This window comes from Suricata suricatta, chromosome 4 (assembly GCF_006229205.1).
Source record: "Suricata suricatta isolate VVHF042 chromosome 4, meerkat_22Aug2017_6uvM2_HiC, whole genome shotgun sequence".
In the NCBI taxonomy this organism is placed as follows: domain Eukaryota; kingdom Metazoa; phylum Chordata; class Mammalia; order Carnivora; family Herpestidae; genus Suricata; species Suricata suricatta.
Window position 1 is genome coordinate 17301584 of NC_043703.1, and position 24713 is coordinate 17326296.

Sequence of the window (24713 nt, forward strand, 5' to 3'; positions counted from 1 at the left end):
GGCAAGAAAACTTTAGTAGATGCTTTTGTTTGGTCTACTCTCTGAATCAAAAGCTTATACTTCATCATCTTTGTATATGCTGCCTTGTTTATCTCACAAGGATGAGTGTAAGTACTAATGAATTTTCTGAATACTTTGATATGCCCCTTAAAGAGATCAATAACAGTTTAGGTGAAACTAAATATAGGCTTTGGAGGAGTTTCTCTGTAATGTGAAAATACTCCTTGAAGTTTCTAACCTGAGATCATTTTTTTTTTTTTAGAGTGTCCCAGGGGAAAAAATTAATGAAATGATTCTATAGATATTAGAAAATGACTATAAAAAAACTAGAAGACCAAAACCAAAGTCCAGTAATTTGAGAAAAAGGTTCTGTTCTATGCATGTCGATTCAGAAAGGGATACACATTAGAGCTGGTCTGAAAGGTTAACTTAGGGCTAACTATGGTCATTTGATGTCAAATGTTGTCTTGAAGAAAGCTAGATTTAATATTAGGTGTGGTGAGAAGGCTTGAGCAGAATGGACTTCTGATATTTATATTCTTGCTTTGGCTAGAATAGCTTCTATCATTCATGCATTTGAGTTCAGAAATTATTAGTTGTCAAGATGAAATTGTCCCTTCAAGAGCTAGTAGATAAGCCTCAAAAATTTTTTGACTTAAACTCAAGAGTACTTCAGAATTTTTTTTCTCCCCATGTGATTAATACTGTTCAACTTTTGGATGAAAACAGGACAGAAAACTCAAAGACATATGTACATTTTCTATGCGGAAGGGACAACTTCAAAACTCACTGGTAAATTATTTCTGGTTTTCAGAATGCTACACTTGATCTTAGCCAAAAGGCCGAGAAGCGATCTGATTTTCAGAATGTAAAAAGACATAGCAAGGTTTTCACTAAAGCAGTGTAGTCTTCGACATTCCGAGAACAATTGAATGCAGTATTTAAGCAATATGCCAAAGAACTGAGAGATTCCAGTTTTTACCCAGAATGAACTTCAACAATTTATTATCCCATTCCCTGAACTACCATTGCCATGGACTACTACACTCTGAAATCTGAGACTAATTGTCTAATTTTCTATTAGCAAGGTCCTAAGTTTTTCAACACCAAGAACACTGTTATCTCAATTTTGTTGAAACCTCCAGCTCCCTGAGGCACTCCGTTTGAATCCTTTGACACGTCCCAACAATTTCTTTCTATAATAATTTTTCATGGACAACCTATGCTTAAGTAATTCCCCTCTCATCAGGCAACTATTTCTTGTCTCCAAAACTTGTGTTCATCTCCTTTCATTGGTTCTAATACCAATCATTTTGGAGTGGAATCAAATTTGACAGAACTCTTAAAGATGATTTCTCATACCTAAGAGCCGATGGAGGCTCGTAAACCAAGATTTGAAAGCTTTTGTCAGACAAAAGAAAATTTTCTGGACAGTGACAAAACATTCAATCCCTAATATATGTGTTATGGACTGAACCATGTTCCCCCAAACTTATGTTGAAGCCAAAACCCCCAATGTGAGTGCCCTTGGAGATAGTGCCTTCAAGGAGACATTAAGTCAGGCCACAGGTCATTATGACTGGTGTTTTTACATGAAGAGATACACCAGGGAAGTGTATGCACAAAGAAAAATCCATGTTAAGACACAGTGAGAAAGCTGTAGTCTTTGAGCCAGAGAAGCCCTAGAAGTATCTGCCCTTGTAATACCTTGATCTTGGACTTCTAGGCTTCAGAACTATGATAAAATGAATTTCTATTTTAAGCTGTCCAGCATAAGGTAGTTTCTTATGGTGGTCCTAGAATATAAATATGCTAAGTACAACTGATGACTACTGATGTTTGGAAAATGGGGAGAAAAACCATGAGGTATCAGACTCAGATAAAATGTCAGGAATTCAAGCTTCTTTTAATGCTGATGAATAGGAATTAATTGTATTCCCAGGGTCAACATTACTCTTAAAGGTTGACTATTGGCTTCGGAGTCCATGTACTTGAAATCAGGGACAGTTACAAATACACAAATGAATGTGTATGACAACTGGAAATAGTTTTTAAAGGGGGAAAGAAAACAAAAAAACAGGACACTATTTGGTAATGTCCAAAGATCTTTTCTTTCCAAAGCTGAGATAAAGAGATCAAATTCTTTAGTCTTCTAGTAATGCTTTTTATATCCTATCTTATGAATTTGATAAACTAATTACCATCTATACTATCAGTAGCACAGTATTTCCAGACATTCTTATAGGCAGAATTTTGCTGTATCACAGAGACATTATGTCAGGCAGGTGTCCTATCATTATTGTGACAAGGATTTTTAATATAAGAAAGCTAAAATAAAATACATTAACAAAGTATTTTAAATCATTGGATGTAAAAACAATAAGCTGTTTATCTTACATAGATAACCTTAGAATACATCAATGCCGATTTTAGAAAATGAAATATGATAAAGTTTAAAAAGATTAAAGCCAAATGCAAATTGATATAATCAACCTTGAAATGTAAGAAAGCAAATCTTTGGTGGGTGGAAATCCAGTCTGGATGGTCACTGAAATATAATGAATCTCTTATTATAATTCCCTAAACTATTATTAAAGTTGGATATAGATTTTATCTAATTTTTCTTGGATATTTGATCCATTGTTTCTTCTGCTTGATTGTATCTTTCTAAATAATGAACATAAAGTCTGAAACAGTATATTTTGTACTTAAACATAAGAGCCAATTCCTATTTCTTTGCAAATAGGGATACATACTAACCAAGAATTGTTTAATTGTGTATTGTGATACCAGAAGACCATATAATACTATGGATTGTTTGTTAATGATAAGTCGATTGTAATGGAAGATAATTCATTGAATTTCCACACTATCAAGAAGTTTTACTACAGAGACTTAATGAAATTATGGACCTAAGTAAATAGACATTCACATTCCTGAATCTGAAGATCTTACTGGTAAGATGGCAATACTTCCCAAATTGCACTATGGATTCAACAAATCCATATCAAAACGGCAGTTTCTTGGCAGAAATTGACAAGCTGATCCTAAAAATCATATACACATTCAAGGAACCCAGAAAAGCCAAAACAATCTTGAAATAAAAGAACAAAGTTGGAGGACTCCTACTTCCCAATTTCAAGATTTACTGAAAAGCTATGGTAATCAAGACCATGGTACTGGACATAAAAGATGGACTAGAACTGTGAGTCTATACATAAAATCTCACATTTGTTATCAGTTGAACTTTCAACTTTTGCTAACATATTTCAAGAATCTTTTCAACATATGGTACTGGATATCCATATGCAAAATAATGAAACTTGATTCCTACCTCACACCATATACAAAAGTTAAAAGCTGGGATATAAATCCTAATTGTTTTTAGTAAGACATTGAAAACACAAGCAATAGAAAGAAAAATAGATAAACGGGACATCAAAATCAGAAACTTGTGCTTCAAAGAATGCCATTAAGAAGATGAAAATAATCTATGCATGGGAGAAAACATTTGTTAATCCTGTATCTGGTAATGGACAAATTTAAAATTGGCAAAGAATCTGAGGAGAATTCTTTAAAGAAGATATACAAATAGCCAATACATGAGAAGATGTTCAACATCATTAGCTTCAAGGAAATGCAAATCAAAACCACCATGAGTTAATCCTTCACACCCACAAAAGTAGCTATAATCAAAAAGACAAAAAATACATTAAGTCAAAAAGGCTAATTAATAAAGACCACATATATGACTTCACATAGACATGGCAAGAATAGACAAATTTATAGAGACAGTAAAGTACTTGTAGTGGTTGCCTAGTGCTAGGAAGAGACAGCAGTGGATATGCATTTTTGGTGAATGGGTGATGATAATGATCTAAAATTAATAGTTATACAACTTTGTGACTATAATCAAAACCACTGAATTCATACTTTAGGTATATGTACAGTATGTGAGTACATCAAGATGTTATAAAAATTAATGGTGTTTTAAAATATATACAAGAATGCAGATATGTAAAATGCACATTTAGAGGAAACAGCCATACAGTGATTTATTGACATCGATAAAGTAAAAGAAACAAGGCCTTTTATTTGTATACAATGGTTAACAAAAAGACCAGGCACAAACTAAAGTGTGCTGCTGTGTCACCTGAGCTCATTAAAAGCTCATGAGGAGAGTTCTCAGTACACATCAATTCCATTCTACAAGATATTAGGAATGGAATGTTTTCTTAAATACTACAATGAGTAATCATAACAGGAAACATTAAAGTCTTACATAAGCCAAAGGTAGATATTTATATAACTAGGAAGATATAAGAAAATGCAGGAGAGAACAACCACAAAGAGTTTAAGGTTAGCGATTTGAGACATCATGGAGGCAAAGACAGGAAAATGCTTCCATATGAGGAGTATTAGACTTGCCAACTATAGTATGAAATTTGCTTTTTACCAGTGGGGAATTTGTGCTATATCATAAACACTTGATTTCACTAACTTAAAGTTGAATCAAGATACATACCTATAGTTTAGTTATATACACTTTGTTAAGCCTTAATAGAAAATGTCTAATTCTCAAAAAACATTAAAGTAATGATTAAAAAATATATATGTAGAAACGATTCATTTAAAATCATGAATGTAAGTACACACATTAAAATAGCATTAAATTATTACTCAAGCAATATTGAAACATTAACCCAAAGTAAAGTGAACTCAATTTTGATAGTATAATTGTATCCTCTATCCAACACATATTCCCAACACATCTCTATTGACATATAGAATACCTAATTCATGACATTGTCTTTTTTAGACAGCATGTGTACAAATTATATAAGTTTATGTCAATTGTTATGAAAATACACTATATCACTATAGAAGTGTGCTTTAATACTTCCTCTCCCAGAGGAAGTTAAGATGGCAGAGCAGCATGAAGACCCTGAGGTTGTCTCATTCCTAAAATGCAGCTAGATCAGCACCAAACCTTTTTGAACACCTAGGAAACTGATCTGTGGATTAGTAGGAAATTGACCTGTGGATTAGCACAAAAATCTGCATAACTCGAGCCACAGAATTCATTGAGTACATGGTGCAGAGAGGTGAACTGTGGAGGAGAAAAGCCACGGAAGGTAGGAAGCTGTTTTTGTGCAGAGAAGACAAAGAAAGACAAAGGGGGATAGAGTGGTGCATCATGATTGTGCAAGAAAAGCATTCCCCCCAAAAGTAGTTGGAGAGAAAGAAGAGTGAAAACACTTGCAGCGAACTAAACAAGAACTTTGGTCCCCAAAACTATTGAGAATGAAGGAGAGGGTTTCACTATCACCAGGGCTCTATAAACAATTGAGCATGGAGTCTGAAGTCTGGCTCTGTGCCTGGTTCTGCTCTAGTGAGGACGAAGGTCTAATCTCCAGAGGCAAGCAGCAGTGTGTGTGTGGGGGGGGGGGGTCCATGTACCACATGGGGAGAAGCATTCTCCTGCTTGGAGTGCATTTTGTAGAGGCCCTATACCCTCCCCACAGGCAAAGGTCCCAGTGGAGCCCAGAGAGCAGCCATGTTTGTTGGTATTGAGACAGAGACATTGGAGTGTGACAAAACCTGGCACTGGCTAGGCATTGTAATTTGCCATAATCTCTGAACCTCTGCTGCTGTGCAATCACACAAATGTTTTCCAGGACAAGCCAGTATCCAGCCATTGCTCAGCAAGACCCTCCCCAGAGAGTTGGCCGAGACCAAGTTGCAGGGGTCTCTGAAGTTTGGGGTTTTGAAACACAACCCCATTTGAGATAAAACTCTGGAAGGAGGTGCTGCCTGGCAGGTGGATAGCTTGGATATGGTCAAGATAGAGATGGGAGTGGACAGAGGCTTGAGACAAAGGAAAAGTGCCTCATCGCACATCACTGAGAGTGAAAAGTTCCTGTGTAAGAGACTAGGAAGCTGCATGAAGCCATTTCCACCTCTCCGAAGCAGGTGCATGTGCACCACACCAAACCACCCCAGAAAGTTAAGCAGCACCATGAAGTGGAGAACAAAGCTATTGCACTAAGCCCCACCCAACTGTGCCTTCCAAGTGCATCCCCTAAAAACGGTCGACCAGTACAAGTCATTACACCTGCTTAGTGTACAGACTGTAGAGGGCTTTATAGTTTCAGTTCTAGGGGAAACCGGTTGTAACTTCATGTGGGTTTCATTCTGTTTGCTGATTCATTTGTTTTCTTTGCTTTTGTTTTAGCTTAAATTATTCTTTTTCTTTCTTCCTTTTTGGATAAAGAAAAAAATTAATTTTTTATTCTTTAAAATTTTTATTCTATTTTCTTTATTTTATTCTATTATATATATATATTGTTAAGTTTTTCTTAATTTTCCCTTTTTTCTGTTCTATCAAGCTTCTTTCAACAAGCAGACCAAAACACATCTAGGATCTAGCTTCCTTTGACTTTTTGTTTTGTTTTTAATTTTTTAAATTTTATTTTATTAATTTTATGCTTCCAAAATGACAAAATGAAGGAATTCCCACCAAAAGAATAGAAAGATATGACAGCCAGGGGCTTAATGAACACCTATATTAACAAGAATTTAGAACCAGGACAGTAAGGATCCTAGCTGCGGTTGAAAAAAATCCCTTTTTAGGGAGATAAAACAAGAAAATCTAGTCAGGACAAAATTAAAAATGATATAACTGAGATTCAATATTGAACGGTTGCCACAATGGCAAGAAAGGATGAAGCAGAGCAGCCAAACAGTGATATAAGAGATAAAGTTGTGGAGAATTATGAAGCAGAAAGAAGGGAAGCAAAGGCAAAAGATCACGATACAGGACTCAAAGGGGCAGACGGTTTATCGGAGCAGATTATATTGGAACATTTACCTAATCTGGGAAAGACATGGACATCAGAATCCAAGACAACAAAACCCAAGAAGCACAAAGAACTACCATTAGATTAAAACAATAACAACATCAACAACAACAGCCATCTTAAAGCCATATCACTGTCAAATTCCCAAAATACACAAGGGAAGGATCATGAAAGCAGCAATGGAAAAAAGTCCTTAACCTATAAGGGAATATAGATCTGGTTTGCAGCAGATCTATCCACAGAAATTTAGCAGGCTAGAAAGGAGAGGCAGGATATATTCAATGTGCTGAATTGGAAAAATATGCAGCCAAGAATGTTTTTCTCCATCAAGGCTATCATTCAGAATAGAAGGAGAGAAAGAGTTTTCCAGAGAAACAAAAACTAAAGGAGTTTGTGACCACTAAACTAGTCCTGCAAAAACTTTTAAGGGGGATTCTTTGTGTGGAAAAAAGACAAAACAAAAAAAGACCAAAAGCAACAAAGACTAGAAAGAATCAGAGAACATCACCAGAAACACCAACTCTACAGGCAACACAATGGCACTAAATTCATACCTTCCAGTACTCTAAATTTCAAGGGAATGAATGCTCCAATTAAAAGTCATAGGATGTCAGAATGGATAAGATAACAAGACCTATCTATAAGCTGCTTACAAAAGATTCACTTGAAAAGTAAGGGGACGGAGAACCATCTGCCATGCTAATGGTCATCAAAAGAAAGCTGGAGTAGTCATCCTATAGCAGAAAACTACATTTTAAAATAAATATTTTAGCAAGAGATGAAGAATGACATGTCATAATTAAGGGGTCTATCCAACAATTGTAAATATTTATGCCCCTCAAATGATAGCATGCAATCACAAACACATCAATCAATTGCAAACAACAAAACTTATTGATGGTAATACCATAATACTGGGGGACTTCAACACCCCACTTACAATAATGGAGAGATCACCTGAGCAGATCACCTGAGCAGAAAATCAACAAGGAAACAATGGCATTGAATGACACTCTAAACAGGATGGACTTAACAGATATCTTCAGAGCATTTCATCCTAAAGCAGAATACCTATTCTTTTTGAGTGCACATGGAATGTTCTCCAGAATAGTCCACATACTATGTCATAAGTCAGCCCTCAAGAAGTTAAAGAAAAAGAAAAATCAAGATCATACCTTGTATATTTTCAGACTACAACTCTATGAAACTCAAAATCAACCACAAGAAAAAATTTGGAATGACCACGAATACTTGGAGATGAAAGAATATCCTAATTAAAAAATAAAAGAAAGAATGGGTTAACCAAATTTAAAGTTGAAATTAAAAACACAGAAGCCAATGCAAATGAAAACACAATAGCTCAAAAGCTCTGGGACACAGCAAAGGTGGGAAGTATATAGCAATTCAGGCCTTCCTAAGGAAGAAAGGTCTCCAATACACAATCTAACCTTACCCTAAAAGAGCTGGAAAAGAACAGCAAATAAAGCCCAAAAACACCATTTGAAGGGAAATGATAAAGATTAGAGCAGAAATCAATGATATCAAAATTAAAAAACAAATACAACAAATCAATGAACCCACAAGTTGGTTCTTTTTTTAAAAATTGATAAACCTCTAGCCAGGTTGATTAAAAAAAAAAAAAAGACCCAAATAAATAAAATCATGGATGAAAGAGGAGAGATCAAAACCACCACCACAGAAACACAAACAATGATGAGAATATTATAAGCAATTATATGCCAACAAATTGGGCAATCTAGAAGAAATGGGAAAATTCTTAGAAACAAACTACCAAAACTGAAACAGGAAGAACCAAAAAAATTTGAACATACCAATAACCAATAAAGAATTTGACTCAGTAATCAAAAAGCTCCTAACAACAAGAGTCCAGGGCTAGAAGGCTTTCCAGGGGAGTTTTACTGAACATTTAAAGGAGAGTTAACACTCGTTCTTTAGAAGCTGTTCCAAAAAAAAAAAAAAAAAAAAAAAAAAGATATGGAAGGAAAACTTCCAAACTCATTCTATGAAGCCAGCATTATCTTGATTCCAAAACCAAAGACCCCACTGAAAAGGAGTAAGCAACCAGTTTCCTTAATGAACATGATGCAAAAATTCTCAACAGGATATTAGCAAACCAGATCCAACAATACATTGCAAGAATTATCCACCATGCTCAAAGTGGGATTTATTCCTGGGATGTGGGGCTGGTTCAATATTCACAAATCAAATTGATACATCACAGAGGTTCAATCAACATTGCCTTATTTCAGAAGTCAGGGTCAAAATTCAGTATAGAAAGAATGCTATTCCATCTGAATCCAATATAGAAAAAAAAAAAAAAGAGGGCTAACTTAAAATTTTCAAGTGTGTACATGTTTTAAAGCAACATCAGAAATGTGCTTAGCTTTGAGGATGGCTATCCTGTTCTATCAATTGTAATATAAAAAAAGGAGAGAGCATTTAAGATAAATTCAAGAAAAAAATAAAGCAATGAGAAAAGTGAGAAAAAACAGAGTAAACTTTGAATAGTAACAACATAGGAAAGGTCATTACTAATAATTAAAGAACATCATCCTATTTGGATTGACTTGGGGATTTCAGTTAAAACTGCTAGTAAACAATTTTCCTTTTTAATTATGGAAGATGTTCCTCTCAATTTGCTAATTAACCCATCCTATTTTTAACAGAAGAAAATGGAGATTTGTGACACTACACTGAATCAAATAGCATTGTATTTAACTGTAAAAAACTCAACTTGCTTGAGAATATCACTCTGATAGTGCAGAGCCTGATGTGGGGCTCAAACTCACAATCTTGAATTTGACCTGAGCCACATCTTGAGATCATGACCTGAGTCAAAATCTAGAGTCAGACTCTTAACTGACCGAGCCAGCCAGGCACCCTCTATTTTAATTATCAAAAAGCAACATTTTCTAGTGAAGAAACTATAACAGAAATATAGACATGGGGTAAATAAAATGGTGAACTTTATCACCAAGGATATGAAGCCTAAAAATAGAAGATTTTAACATTTCTTTTTGTCCCTGATCAACTTTTTTGGTTGCATTTATGCAGATAGTTTGTCTACTCTAAAGTCATCAGGTACATTTAAAATCTTCCCTAAGTATTTTTCAATATTCCTGACTTCACTTAATTTTTATTGCTTTTATCTTTCTACCAAGTAGTATTCCCCCAAATTGTTGATATTTTGTCTATATGTGTCCTGATCTAAAGATGTCAACTAGATTCTCTGGCACGTCAGTCCCATCAGATAAGTGTTTGTATTGTTAAGTCTCAACAAATCAATGATTCGGTTGCTTACTCAGTGAGAATTACTGAAAACTAGTAAAAGAGCTATGCCTTTATAATTGCTAAAAATTTTGCTTTATACACAACATGGTTCTTGGTGACAACAGGGACGTTCCCCTCCTCTGCATCTGATTTCATACTTAAGTTGGTCACTGGACAGCAGATTCACCATTTAAAAATCGCTTTCTGATGTGGTGCCATAGGCATTGTTCTTCCATTACCCAGAAATGAGATGATGACCAAGTAAAAAAGCATTTTGTAGCCATAGTGGCAATAAAGCAATAATCTAAAGATAGACAGCCCAAAAGATTACATGGCAGCTACAGAAAGCAGCTGACATTTAGATATGATAGAAATGCTCAATTTAGTTCAAGCAATTTCTGAAAGAGCACCATTCATATATACTAAGAAGTTCTTCAGGTCAAATTGAAGATTCTCTTGAAAACAGCTTCAATACCCTTGCTTGAATGGTTGGAAAAAAAAATGTGGAAGTTTTGATAACTGCTTCAATTACAGATTTAATATGGTCTCTTTCGATGAGAAAGGAACACCCTACAATATTGTCATTTGTGATAGAAGGGAAGCTTAACGCTGCTATGAGAAACTTCTATCAGAAAAAAAAAATTTTTAATGGTATTTCAGGCTAGAAATCCATGATAAATTTCTGTATATTTGATATCTTCCTAACCATGTTAAGTAATTCTCTATATAGATATAGATAATAGCATTTAAAACAAGAATTTGAGGGGCTCCTGGATGGCTCAGCTGGTTAAGCATCCAGCTTCAGCTCAGGTCATGATCTCGTGGTTCATGGGTTTGAGCCCTGCATCAGGCTCTGTGCTGACAGTTAGCTCAGAGCCTGGAGCTTGTCTTTGGATTCTGTGTCTCCTTCTCTCCCTGACCCTACCCTGCTTGTGCTGGATCTCTGTCTCTCAAAAAATAAATTAAAAAAAATTTTTAAACAAGAATTTGTGGGGCACCTAGGTGACTTGGTTGAACACCTGAATTTTGATTTTTGGCTCAGGTCATGATCCCATGGTCATGGGAGCCCCATGTCAGGCTCTGTGCCTGCTTAAGATTCTCTCTCTCCCTCTCCCTCTAAAAAGAAAACAAAAGAAAAGAAAAAACAAGAGCTTGTGTCAAGTAGGGGTGCAAGATGGGTCTGCTATACCCATGAATTTCCATTAGTGAGTGGTAACCAACTATCTACCAGCCACATGAGAACTATCACTGACCCTAACCAGCTTTCGTAAGTTGGACACTTATGACATTTCTTTACTCCAACTTTAAGGATGTAGAGAGGCTATATAATTTTAGAAGAAAAGGAAATGAAAATCACCTTAAAATACTATCTCTAAGATGAAATTATTTGAAGTTAACTTAACTGCATAAAACTTCACCACCACTACCACCCAACCACATATCCACTGCTTGCTACTTTCATAGATGAATTTTTGAATAATTTGACTATTTGGAGGGGCCTATAGAACCCACTGAAACAGATCAGACTGGATGACGAAAATAATTTTTTTCCTTGTACAATTCAGAAAATTATCAAAAGTAAACCAAAACCAACTGCCACATCAAATTGGATCAGCGGAGTTTATCATCATAAAATATTCACACCATGTTTTCATCCCATCGAGAACAACATATGTGCCAGGAGTTCACTTAAGAAATTTCTACTTAGCATTTGTTTTTCAGATTAAGCACCCTCTGGAAGAATATATGTCTGGATCTATATATTTCTATTGATAGTTAAAATGGTAGATAAAGGCTGGCTTAATTCTAAAACTTTTTACATCTTAATGATAGAGTTAAAATCATCTCAAGGGTAATTAAAATATCCTATTTCCTGAGGGATGCTCTAGGGATTTCTCTATCTATTAATGGACCGACAGGTGTTCTCTAAACAATTAAGGCTAATTAGCATTTTTGTTGACTAGATTGAATAGGGAGCACTGGAAGAAACACTTAATGGCCATATAAGTGATTAACTCGCTCTTGGAATTTTCTTTGCCAGCAAAGAGAAAAAATGTACTGTGGAGAAGCATGGAAAAGGGAAAGTTGCTTCACACTAGGATTATCATCATGAATTAGCTTCCTGTAAAGAAGGTAAACAATGTTAAATTCTAGATTTAACTAGAATCTAAAAACTAGATTCCTATCTCAAACAGCGACCATATACTAGGTTGAATCCTTAGCCTCAGTAGCCTTACAACTTAGGTGCTAATATGATATTTATTTAGCAAACAGATATTTCAAGTGGATATTTAATGCATCCAAAATTATAGAAATAGCTCCAATTTGGGGCTATCCCACTGTAAAGGAACTTTGCTTTCCAAAGACACCTTGCCACCTCTTTATCTTGTTTTTCCTTAAGGATATCTCATTTATTAAGGAGTTTTATTTTAGAAGTGCAATGATGAATTATATAGTCACTAACAAGGATTTTCTAATTTCTAGTTTCACAGAAAATTCTCTTCCTAGTTTTTAATAATCCGTGTAATTTTAACAATCTACTATGCACCCATCATTGTACCAGATGCAGAAAAAAAAAAAACAGGGTAACTGAAACAATCCTTGCCCTAAGGGGATAATGGGCAGTATGTTTTAATATAGTTTTAAGTGTATTCTGATTTTTTTTTTTTTGCCCATTATCAAGTGCTCTCTTGAGTTTGCTACAGTAGTGGAAAGGCAATTGACCTAGTGGATCATTAATAAGTACAATGGTTATTTAAGTTAATTCTAGTCTTAACATACTGGGAATGAGATAGCCAGATAGCAGAAATCTCAAAATTAAAACTTAGCTGGAGTCCAGAAATAAATATGCTGAAATCAAAAGGAGAAATATTATAGAAAACAACTGAATTGTTTCAGTGTTATTAGAGACCTAAAGACATTTGCTCATGATACTGATATTTTTTCATCATACCATCAGACAACCTTATCTTTAATTTTTTTAAACCCCAAATTGCATGACAGCTCTATAATCAGCCTGCAAATATGTTACTTCAGGTTATAATATTTTAAGAAGTCCAACTATATGAAGACATATTTTATATACTTCTTACTTTGGAGAGAGGAGTTAGGCAAATATTAATCCAACACATATCATATTCAAAGCTATCTTCTCTTTGGTCTAGATTTTCTACATTAGACCTTATCTTCTCTGGATCTCATCATCCACAGAGTAGCAGTAAGATTTCTACTTTATTTTTCCTTAGGCAAATACTAAGAATAATTTACCTTAGAAAAACTACTTTAATAATAATGATCAGTCCTAAGAGATAGCAGTATGAAAAGCTGGTAAATAAGGGTAATTATTAAACTCCACCTCAATATAGTTTTATATTCTAAAGGCTTAGGGTAAGTTGGAGGTGGAGGAGAGAGAGACTATAAATGTCACTTGCACTATATCCACCTGCCGTTGGAACCTACAAGAGTTCAAGGCCACCAAATAATTCTTCGTAACATGTAATACTTAGGGCAAAATATTATCATATTGACTTTAGGTCTCTGAAAAGTTAAAAGTAACTTTTGGAAGCTTATGAAGGTACAGAAACTCAACAAGGTAAAAATTAAGCATGGCTGTTGTTGAATTACACATAAGAAACTAAATAACATGATCAAACTCAAAGCAGACTGACATCACAACAAAGCTATAAAGGAATAGTAACCAATAGCCTCTTGAATGATTTAAGATAGCCTACATTGGTTTCACCATAATGCAGAATTTTTTTCATCAAGGACCTTCATCTTAGATTTTCTTTTTCAGATGTTCAATATCTACTTTATTCACAATGGATATTTTATTAAGAGTAGAAAATATAAGGGTGCCTGAGTGGCTTAGTCACTTAAATGTCCGACTCAAGCTCAGGTCATAATCTCATGGTTCGTGGGTTTGTCAGGCTCTGTGCTGACAGCTTGGATTCTGGAGCCTGCTTCAGATTCTGAGTCTCCCTTCTCGGTCTCTGCCCCTCCCTTCTGTGCATGCACACCTACTCTCTCAAAATATAACTTTTTAAAAAGTAAAAGATATAAATACTGACAGCATAAATCTAAACCCCAAAATAGATTTGCTCCATTTCCAAATTCATAGTTCAAATAAAAATATGCCCATATCTTTTCTTAGGATGAGAAGTAAACATTACCTTCTCTCATCGATACAGAATCTTAATTTTAAGATGGTTAGGATTCTGAGTCTTAGAATATAAGGAATCACCAATACTTAGGATTTTGTAAAAAGCAATTCTCATTCCCTTTCTTTGGATGGTACTTCTCCACCACTGCTTTCCAAAGGAAAGGACTAGGTCAGTTCTTCCTTTAGGAACTGCTTTCCATACTCAAATATAGTTACCTGGCTCTTATTTGTGTTATCAATTTCAGATATGGACCCACGACTTCCTGCCATGGCAGGAACGAAGTAAGTTTAACATTTTTTAACATTTCCACTCCCTCCAAAACCACGTACAGGGTTATTACAGTTTTGGTTAAATCAGTGGTCAGAATTTATATCTTCTTAACTATGTAAATACCACTCACCACTGGGCCACATGGTATATTTTATTACCCTTGCTTTCTCATGGAAGTTTATGTTTCACTAGCATTTTTAGTTTGCTTTATGTATCATTCTTGTGACAAAAACACACATCACTTTTTTCTTCCCAGAAGCGCGTAAGCAAATCTTCCAGACCTATCACATTCTTCCAAATAATGATGAGATGTATAGGTATAGGTGTATAGGTATCGCCCCCCTCCCCCGCCCCCAGGCTACCATCTCCCATGGTTTGATCTTAGGACCCTCAGGGACTCTACAACTGCCATCACCTGGCCATTCAGCCTGGCTGCTTTCCAGTGACAGATCCTCACAGGTCGCCTCTCTCCATTTAATTTTTTCTGACGAAAATCCTCTTCTAACTTCCAAAGAAATGGTACATAAAGGATAGTTTGATATTTCTGTATCATGTTCCCTTCTTTATTGTTAAATCAAGTGGGTATAGTTTTCTAGTTGATCATTTTTCTCCAGACTTGTGTAGGAATTTGTTGAGTGGATACAAAACAGGCTCTTCAGACTAAATTCTCAGATACTTTAGTTAGGGAGCTTTTTAACATTTTTGAGTTAGATTCTTTCTGTGCAATTTTTCTTGCTCTAGTTTCTTTTATTAATGTTAGAACCCCTACTGAAGGTATAGGACCCCTTTAATTTATCCTTGAAGAGCTACATTTTCTCATTTTTATAGAATTTGATTTTCTTATCCTTCCATTGCCTATTTGACCTAGTCTTTAAATACTACTGTCGTTTTAAAATCTGTTTTAATTTATTTTATTTTGTGTTATGTAGGTCTCTCTGGATAAATCTCAGAACATATGACATTTAGGGGTTTTTTTTTTCTTTTAACCTCATACTTCCTCTATTGTGGATTTTCTCCAACTTTGTTTTGATTTCTGTCTTTCATATTGAAGGTCTTCCTTCAAGAGTCTGGTGATCTTTGGATTTACAAAACGGGGCCATAAAAGTTGATGAAAACCCTTTTATGAAAATGTAGCGTAATAGGTCTCACTAAGGAGTCACTGCGTAAGGTAAAGTTTGGGAGCCAATCTGACCCTTTGGGAGAATCATTCCCTTATGTCTAAGGGGACTTTTTTGAGGCTGGCTTCAGGTAACTAAGATGCAAATCAAAAAAAGACCCTGGAGAACAATGTTCAGTTTATATGTATTAACTCACTATACCAACTTACTGGATCTACTTTCTTCTTCTCCTCAACCTAGATTTTCCATGTCTAGAATCAATTATTGAAATTTTTTGCCTTCACACAAAATAAACTCCTACTCAGTATTAGCAAGGGCCATGAAGAAAACTGGACTCTGGTATTTGGTGGGTTACTCAAGGCTGAGCAAGAGACCTGGGTCTCTCACATCTCATACAGTTACATTCAAGAATTTCCACTGCTTCCAAATTTAACTGATCAAAGATCAAGGCCTTTCTTGAAATCCTCCAGTTGTGTGGGGGGCTCTTTAGGTAGAAGGTTTCATTTTAGTGCTTTATCACTATGCTTAGCATTTTGTGTTCTTTTCTCCCATTATTTGAATTTATATACTGATTGATATTTCCTTCTTGAAAGCATATAAAAATTATAGCAAGACATGGTTTTGATTTGATCTGCCATAGTTATTCAGAAGTATCAAAATAATCTCAAAATATTTGGGGTGCCTGGGTGGCTCAGTTGGTTACAAGTCTGACTCTTGGTTTCAACTCAGGACACAATCTAAGGTTCTTGAATTCAAGCCCCATATCAGGCTCTGCACTGACAGTGTAGAGCCTGGTTGGAAATATCACTCTCCTCTCTGCCCCTCCCCTGTTCACGCTCTCAAAATAAATAGATGAACTTAAAAAAATAGTTCGGAAAAAAACTCAAAGGTTTTAGTCTATATTCAAATAAACAAAGAATCTGAGGAAGTTAAGTGTTTATTGAGAGAGAGAGAGAGAGAGAGAGAGAGAGAGAATCCCAAGCAGGCTTCAGACTGTCAGCGCAGAGCCTGATCTCACCAACTTCACTTCAGGACCTAAACTGAAATCTAGAGTTAGAAGCTTAACAGACTGAGCCACCCAAGTGCCCCAAGAAATCTGAGGAAATTTTAACCTGGAAGAGTGATAGATCCAGAACGCTAATTGTTTTTCTCTTAAAACTCTTTAAAGTTATGTCAAAAGTTTTAAAGATGTACTTAAGATGCAATAGTGGCTTTACAAATTTGTTTTCAAAATTCTATCCAGTAGATTCTTAGCTTTTGGCTCTTGCCTCATACTTTGCAGTTTGAATTTAAAAACCTGAACAGAAAAAGGGAGGAAAAAAAAAAAAAGGCATTGAGCCTTTGGAAAAGGGTTCATGAGGATATTTTGCAGAATTTGCCATCAGTATTGGTTTCTCCCCCCCCCCCCCACTTCAGCAATTGCTCTAACTTATGTCTAGTTTATATTATTTTGCGTGTATATACATATACATTTTAAAAATAAATTCAATTCTCTGCAGTCATTTTTGTTCCCTTTTATATGTATCCAGAAATCAGCTGGCAATAGTTCACACATTTTTATTTCAGGTCAATTAATCAAAGTTATTAGACTCTGATTTATAGAACACTAAATTGCTTCAAATTCAACAACAGCTGCATTATACTTTAAGACTGCCCCTCAGAAACCCTAAATCCCAGTTTTAGTATAGATCCCGAGATAAGGTGAAACTTGTACAATGTTATTTAGTTCAATGACATTCTTTTATCCAAAGAAAAACTTAAATATATAAATACATTCACTGAAGTCAAAGACAGGATTGATGCAGAGTGAAAGTTGCAAAGCATGGCACAACAATAATAAAAAGTCTCCACATCAAGTAACTTAAGATCAGGTAGAAGAGGACAGATCTATCATGAAGTAGATTCTTTCGTGTCCTGAATCAAAGTAATACAGATAGTTATACAGTTAGAATTCTCCAGGCTTCTTTCCATTTGAGGAACAGTGTGAAAGTCAGGAATAATCTCACAGAGGGGTACCATCCGTGCCCAGCACTAACAAGCCACTCAGTAGTCGATAGGTGGTCTAAGGCTAGGGAAAAGGTACATAAGTTGAAAAGTACAATTGGCAAAAATGGTTTCCATGACTATATGTCAATGGTGCCCAAGACCACCCTAGACGTGGCAATTTCCTAGAACAACTCACAGAACTCATTCAGCCTGTGTTTCTTCTGGTTAGGACTCAGCTATTAGATAAAAAGCAACATCAGCAAGAAGAAAAGGCACGTGTGGCAAAATGCACACAAAAAGATGTGATATTCAAAAGTCCTTTCTTAATAGAGCCATATACAATGTACTGTGGTCCTCCAGTGAGTGACAGAAATTTTATGTACAAAGGAAACTCACCTGCACCTAGGAATCCAAGATTTTTGAGAGGGGGGTGGTCCTATAGGCACCTTCTGCCTAATACATATTCAAATTCTAGACCTCCAAAAGGAAAGTAAATATTCATCATAAATCAACGTGTACCAATTTTAGGCAAGTAAGCCACTTTTTTCAGTTCTGGGAATGGTGGGAACCCTCTTGAAACCAAGTTACCATAAGCCAACCGAGGGCCAACCTTGCCAGCAGGTCTTTTTAACAAGAGAAATCCAGGACTTGCAAAGTTTATTCTCTTTGCATGATTATTAACTATAGAATACAGTTTATGGAACATCTTGGGAATCAGAAAATCTAAAAAAATTTTTTAAAATTTAAAAAAAAGTTTCCCAAAGCATTCAATCTTCTCATTAATAATTTTGATAACACTTTGTAAAATTAACGAGAACACTATAGTCTGCCACAGAGGAACTTCCTAAAGGTTTGTTACCCTTCACTGTTAGGAGAGAACAGAAGATCAAGGTCTTGGTCAATCAGATTACTGATAGAAATGTTCTGGTGACATGACTCAATAATGTTGAAATCAAGTTTTCATTCATTAATTTTTCCTCTAATAATGTGGAAAGTTCTTGTGGAGTTTAGATTATCTTTTCGTAATTCCAAGTAATCATAACCTATTTTATGCCTTGTGTTCAGTTTAAAATATGAACAAAGTTTTCATGTTATGAAAACAGTATAAAATAAAAAATTGAATGTACAAGTTTTATTTACAGCAGTAACACCAAGCTGAGACTGAAATGCCTTCAAACATTTCATTGACCAAAAGTTTAAAAAAACTTCCTTAAGATTTTGATCTTTTATGAATTACAAGTATACTCCCCAAAGAGCTAGTGTCTTAAATGCAAGAAGACTAGTTTCCCCCAACTCTTTCAACCCAACCGATACCACCGTCCAGAGCCATAGTTATACAAAGTATCCAAAGATTATGGGGAAAAACATGAATTTTTCATGTCTTACATTAACAACTCACAATCTGTACTTTCTACCACTGTGATTGAAGAAATGTGTTTCTACCTGCAGAAACACTGTCACTTTTACAGATAAATGGCAAAGGAAACTTCAGTAATATATAACCATTAATTATAAATTTCTCTTCTGATAGAAGACCCTTGATACTCTTAAGGATAACATTCTTCTTCTGTCACTAATAAAGAAGTAGAACTATGAAGGAAAAGTTGACCCCTGATGTTAACTATGATTTATTTTATCTCCAGACTAGGGTGGGAATAAGTTTGGCTAAAATTACTAGGGTGTAACGAACATGATGATTATTTCCATGTGTCAAGCACCAGAGGAAGAAGCCTTTCAAGTTTATTATGTCCAATTTTCATAGAACAAAATGGCCTTGAGGTCAGGTGTGAATTTTCTTTTGTGCTATTTATCTTCATCTGAACATAATTTTTTTCTTTTAGCTTTAGCAACCAGTTCTAATTGCCACTTTTCCTATAAAAGTTATACAAACAAGGAGAAAACATGGCTGGATAGAGTCCTCTTGAAGAATTATGGTCATAAGGAATATGTAATATTAGCTCAAAGTATTTTCCAATAAGCCTAAAACAATTTTGCATAAAATAGGAAAACAGGTTCTATAGACCACCTGGTACATGCTGATAATTGGCATAAAGTTATTCTTTGTTTATATTGAAGGAGCATGGTAACTTTGCCATAAATATACTAAATGTATAGTATTTGAGAAATAATTTTAAACTATTAGCTATCAATTCTAGTCTTTGAAACTCCTAATTGGCAGATTCCTATTGTGAAATATTCCTCGGTTGGGAAATACACTAAATGAAATTAGACCATGTAAGATAATATGGGTGGACATTAAGAATAAGGAAGGGCCGAGAAAACATTCCTGACAAATTTTTAAGGATGTCAAAAAACAAAAAAAATAGTGGAAGAAATGGTTTTGTGTCTGGAAAAACCAGCTTCATTTCTTAGTTTCCCTTTAGTTTCTAAGTAGTTTTGGATTAGCATTTTCTTCATTGACCATCTGTTTCTGCTTCAGTGTTTTCTTCTCTTCATTTACTGTAATTAAACTACTTCTCTATTTCTATCAAGTCTCAGTTCATGTACATCTCTGTATTTAAACAATTTCAAATGCATCAGATAGTATCATCACTCAACTACGAGAAAGATTTGAAGACACACTTTTATAACCAGTCATGAGGTGCGGTTTTCCCCTCCCATCTTTTTCTACTAACCAGGGGGGCTTAGAGAGGACAAGAGCTCAACCCTCTAGTGTTCTCAGGCCTTTTCTCTCTTACACAGTGGCACGGGGGGCCTAGGGATTACAGAATTGATCTGAGATCCCACAGGAAGATAACCACTTTACCACAACACAAAGAAAGTTCTGCTTCACTGCACAAATTAGCTTGGGGAACACAAAAAGAGATAAGAAAGTTCCCACCAGCTAAAGGGTAAGAATCACACACACTTACTGACAACATTCAAATATCACACAAGTTACAGAATGCAGCTTAACTACTATTTAAGCTCTATTTTACTTGGATAATGCTTATAGAACAGTAAAGAGTCTATTACATTGTCCAGAATTATAATTTCAAGGTGTAATATTTTCCACTGAACTTAAGATTTGTTTTTGTTTTTACTGTTTTTATTTATTTGAGAGAGAAAGAGAGAAACAGCACAAGCGGGGGGGGGGGGGGCGAGAGAGAGAGACAGACACAAGGGAGCTCTTTCTTATTAGCAGATGTGCAAGTGTTCCTGAGTCATATCAAGAGATCAAGAGGGAGATGGAGATTCTAGCTGAGAAAGTTTACAACAGAAGGAAAGTCTCCTCCTACTAATGGAAAGGATTAGGACTAATAGAGAGACTGTGGACAATGATAAGAATTATTGGCAACATGCTGTAACAGGGATCAGAGATTTGATGGAGGGTATCATGTGCAGGTGTAACTATGGCATTCAACTGGCCCCAAGATCATTGCCAAATGTATATTTCAGTGGTAAAGATGTGGGAATCACAGGAGGTTATAGAGTTGAGACCACAGTGAAAGAAGGTGTTCAACAGACATGGGGTCATGTCCAATAAATCTCTGCCTTCCATTTCTGTAATTTCACAAGTCTACTTTAGGGCATCTATTTGAGCAAAAACCTGTGAACTTAATACTATGATTTCTGACAAAAGAGTCCTCTTGCTTTATTTTTTTATCTTTGACATCATGTGTCTTAGCATGGATTCCTTGTATTGTACATAATAGAACAAAAAAGATACACGGAAGTACAGTATATTTTCAGGAATAGCTCAGGTTTTAATCAGCCAAAATAGAATAGCCTTCAGAAATTGATTAGCATTCCACCCTGGGATAGTCATAAAGGAAGCTATTTCTCAGCTATGATTAAGTAAGTTTCTTAACTAGCAAGTCCTCTAGGATTACCAGGACTTCATTACCTGCTTTTATCCTAGACAATTGAAAACCAGTAATATTTGTTAAATAGGTTACCTCTGCTCTTGCTGCTTTGGTTTTCCCATCTGTCAGTTGATGTTAATCCCAATATTAATGTCACATGATTGCTTTGAGGATGAATATAGGAAGTGTACAATACACACTCTAACATGTAGTAAGTACTAGAAGACGTTGTTAGCTATCATTCCTATTACATTAGGCTGCCAGCCCCACACCAGTAGGCTATCAAGCAGAGTAGTCAATGGTTATGGTGCAGTTTTTATGCTGAAATAATCGTAAAGAAAAGTACCAGTGGTATCATTTATGGGCCATGGGACCATAGTTTAGCTGCTTCGTGTTTCTGAACCTCAGTTACCACATCTACAAATTGAAGAAAAAGAAAAGCTACAAAGAAAAGGCAGTTGATTTATACTGCAGAATCTCAAAGACGCTCCAAAGTTGGTTTCACTGGAGGTCTCTTTGAGGAGAGGGCAGATTAGATCTAAAAAAAAAAAAAAAAAGTGGGTAAATTCAGGGAGAGTTTATTTTGTGGTTAGACCACTCCATTCCCTCCCTCAAGCAGTCAGCCAAGTGGCCATCCTTCTACTCCTGCAGAGGCTGTACCTTTCCTGCACAGATAAGTAGAATCAGAAAGCTTCCCAAGTGAGGCACACCCTTCATCAGTCAGAGGCCATGCGAATATTTCTTTCCAGTGAAGTTCTGACAGGGCCCTAGAAAGGCCTACAGAAGTGACATAAAAGATTTTCTAACAAGTATCAGAATATCAGCAATTAAACCCTATCCAAGCAGACAGATTCCAATCAGGTTTGTAATGTCCCATTGTTGAACAAGACTATGTGTTATCAGACATGGAAGGAAATCACTAACATTAAAAACAGAAATCCATATGGAGTAAATATTTTTTAAAAAGGAATTAGAAATGAAAACCAAATGGAATACGCCACTCTCTAATTAATGAGTCTATTTAATCGATATGAAAGCTCAAATTTATCAGTGGTATAGAAAAAGTGTACCTTCGGGCCTATTTAAAATCTTTTTCCAAATTTGTTTCTTAGCTCTATAATGGTTTGATTCTTCCCACTATAGCACCCACAGATTCCCTAAAAGAATTATAGACCTAGCCTGCCCAAAGTCGTATTTAATGTTTATTACAACTCCATCAGATTTTATTCTCAACTTGGACACGGAAACAAAGTCACAGAGAGGCTGGGCAACACACTAGGGTCAGTGTTGCCAAGGATCGAATAGCATTTCAGCCCCGGTCAGCAGCTTTCAGACTCCTGCACTTCAGCACACTGCTGGGCTGCCTCCTCTGTAACACATTAGTTCTTCAGGGTAAGGACACCCCCATCTCAGCTGTTAGATCTCCAGTGCCCAGAGGAAGGACTACACAAGGTGAGGTACTCGTACATGTTTGTTGAATGAATGAGAAAAACAAAAAAGCCAGTATTTACACAGAACTCTATTTCTGTTGAATGGAACACTATTTATATCGTCATTAAAGCATAAACATCAATTTCACTGAAAGTGTTCTATAATTACAGGGTGGTGATGTGGAGGGAGGCACTATGTAAGTGGTAATAAGGTGACAGACCTAATTCTTCATAGTAGGAAGGCAACAGAAAAATACATATTTAATTGAGGTATCCAGAAACAGTGGTATTTTTAAACATGTTGAAAAAATTCAGAGGTGCATGCAGGAGGAAAAAAAATCTCTCACACAAGAGAATCCTTGCCTTTGGTGTAGTGAGGATCGTGGCTGGGAGAGGGCCAGAACTGCTGGCAAAAATGGAGCAACGTGTTTCTTCTGGATGGTTCCTTCAGAGTGCCAAAACCCATCCTCCACTTAACATGAGGAAGGCGCACAGAAATCAACGGACCACTTCTAACAGAACCATTAAGATGAACAAATGGTCACGTAAGGTCAAATGGCATACATTTATCATAAACATACACCCTTTCAAGCCGGAGGAGGATAGAATTTCAATGTGGACTTGAAACTGATTCTGACTTTGCAAACCTATTTCCAGTTTCTGTCCCCAAACCTTTTACAGTCAAAATCAACAAACTGCTTTAGTGTTCCTGAGAGGCTTTTTGCCTAAGGATTGCCTTTCTAATTAAGCCCTCCAACTATTTAACATGCTAATTTTGTCTATTAACTTGTAGATGAAGAGGTTTCAGCTGTTATCTGTGCATCACACACAATGGGGCTTGATCTACAATTTCAGGAAAGCTGGTTTGAAAATTTTTGCCAGCTTCACTAAAGAAACTTGAGTTTTGTAGCACCAAATTATTTTTTCAGTGTAGTTAACCAGAGTTTTATGGACTGGCCAACAGAGAAGAGGAGAAAAGGAAATCAGCAGTGTCACTGGGGAGGGAGCAAGGAGGAGGACTTGACAGTTCTCTGGAGCATTTTGTGGGTCTCCACCTTAAAGATCTCATCAGAAAGTGAAAGGACAAAACCTAAAATTTAATGGTATTGAGACTTCTGGAAATGCAACCTCAACTATCAGAACTTGACCATATTCATGTTATGACCCCAACCCAGATGGAAGTGGAGAAATAAATTAGCAAAAGGCCCACTAATCTCAAGAATGAGGTGCATCCAGAGCGCCTGGGTGGCTCAGTCAGTTAAGCATCCGACTTCGGCTCAGGTCAGATCTCACGTTCGTGGGTTCAAGCCCCGCGTCTGGCTCTGGGCTGACAGCTAGCTCAGAGTCTGGAGCCTATCTTCGGATTCTGTGTCTCCTTCTCTCTCTCTCTGACCCTCCCCTGCTCATGCTTGCGCTCTCGCTCACGCTCAAGAATAAATAAAACATTAAAAAAAAAAAAAAGAACGAGGTGCATCTGAGGTCCATTGAAATTCCTCTCAAAGATGAATCCAGTCCTCGTTCCACTTCTGCATAGCTTTCCAACTTGAGATTCTTTTTTCAATGCTTATTTTGAGAGAGAGAAAGAGTGCGAAGCAAGGGGGTGGGGGTGGGGAGAGGCAGAGAGAATCCCAAGTAGGCTCCACGCTGTCAGTGCAGAGTCAGACACAGGGCTCTAGAATGCATCCTTGAGACCATGACCCGAGCCGAAATCAAGAGTTGGATGCTTAACTAACTGAGCCACCCAGAGGCCCCTCCCATTTAGAATTCTTAACCTCCAGACACCTGAGTT

The 24713-nt window shown here is 36.1% G+C and overlaps 1 protein-coding gene and 1 pseudogene across 1 annotated transcript in view; both read right to left on the reverse strand.

Moving 5' to 3' along the window:
- Positions 1-24713, reverse strand: part of GPC5 (glypican 5) — a 1348699-nt gene that overhangs the window by 607694 nt on the left and 716292 nt on the right. The gene's annotated exons all lie outside the window — the stretch shown is intronic.
- Positions 651-854, reverse strand: LOC115290871 (annotated as a pseudogene).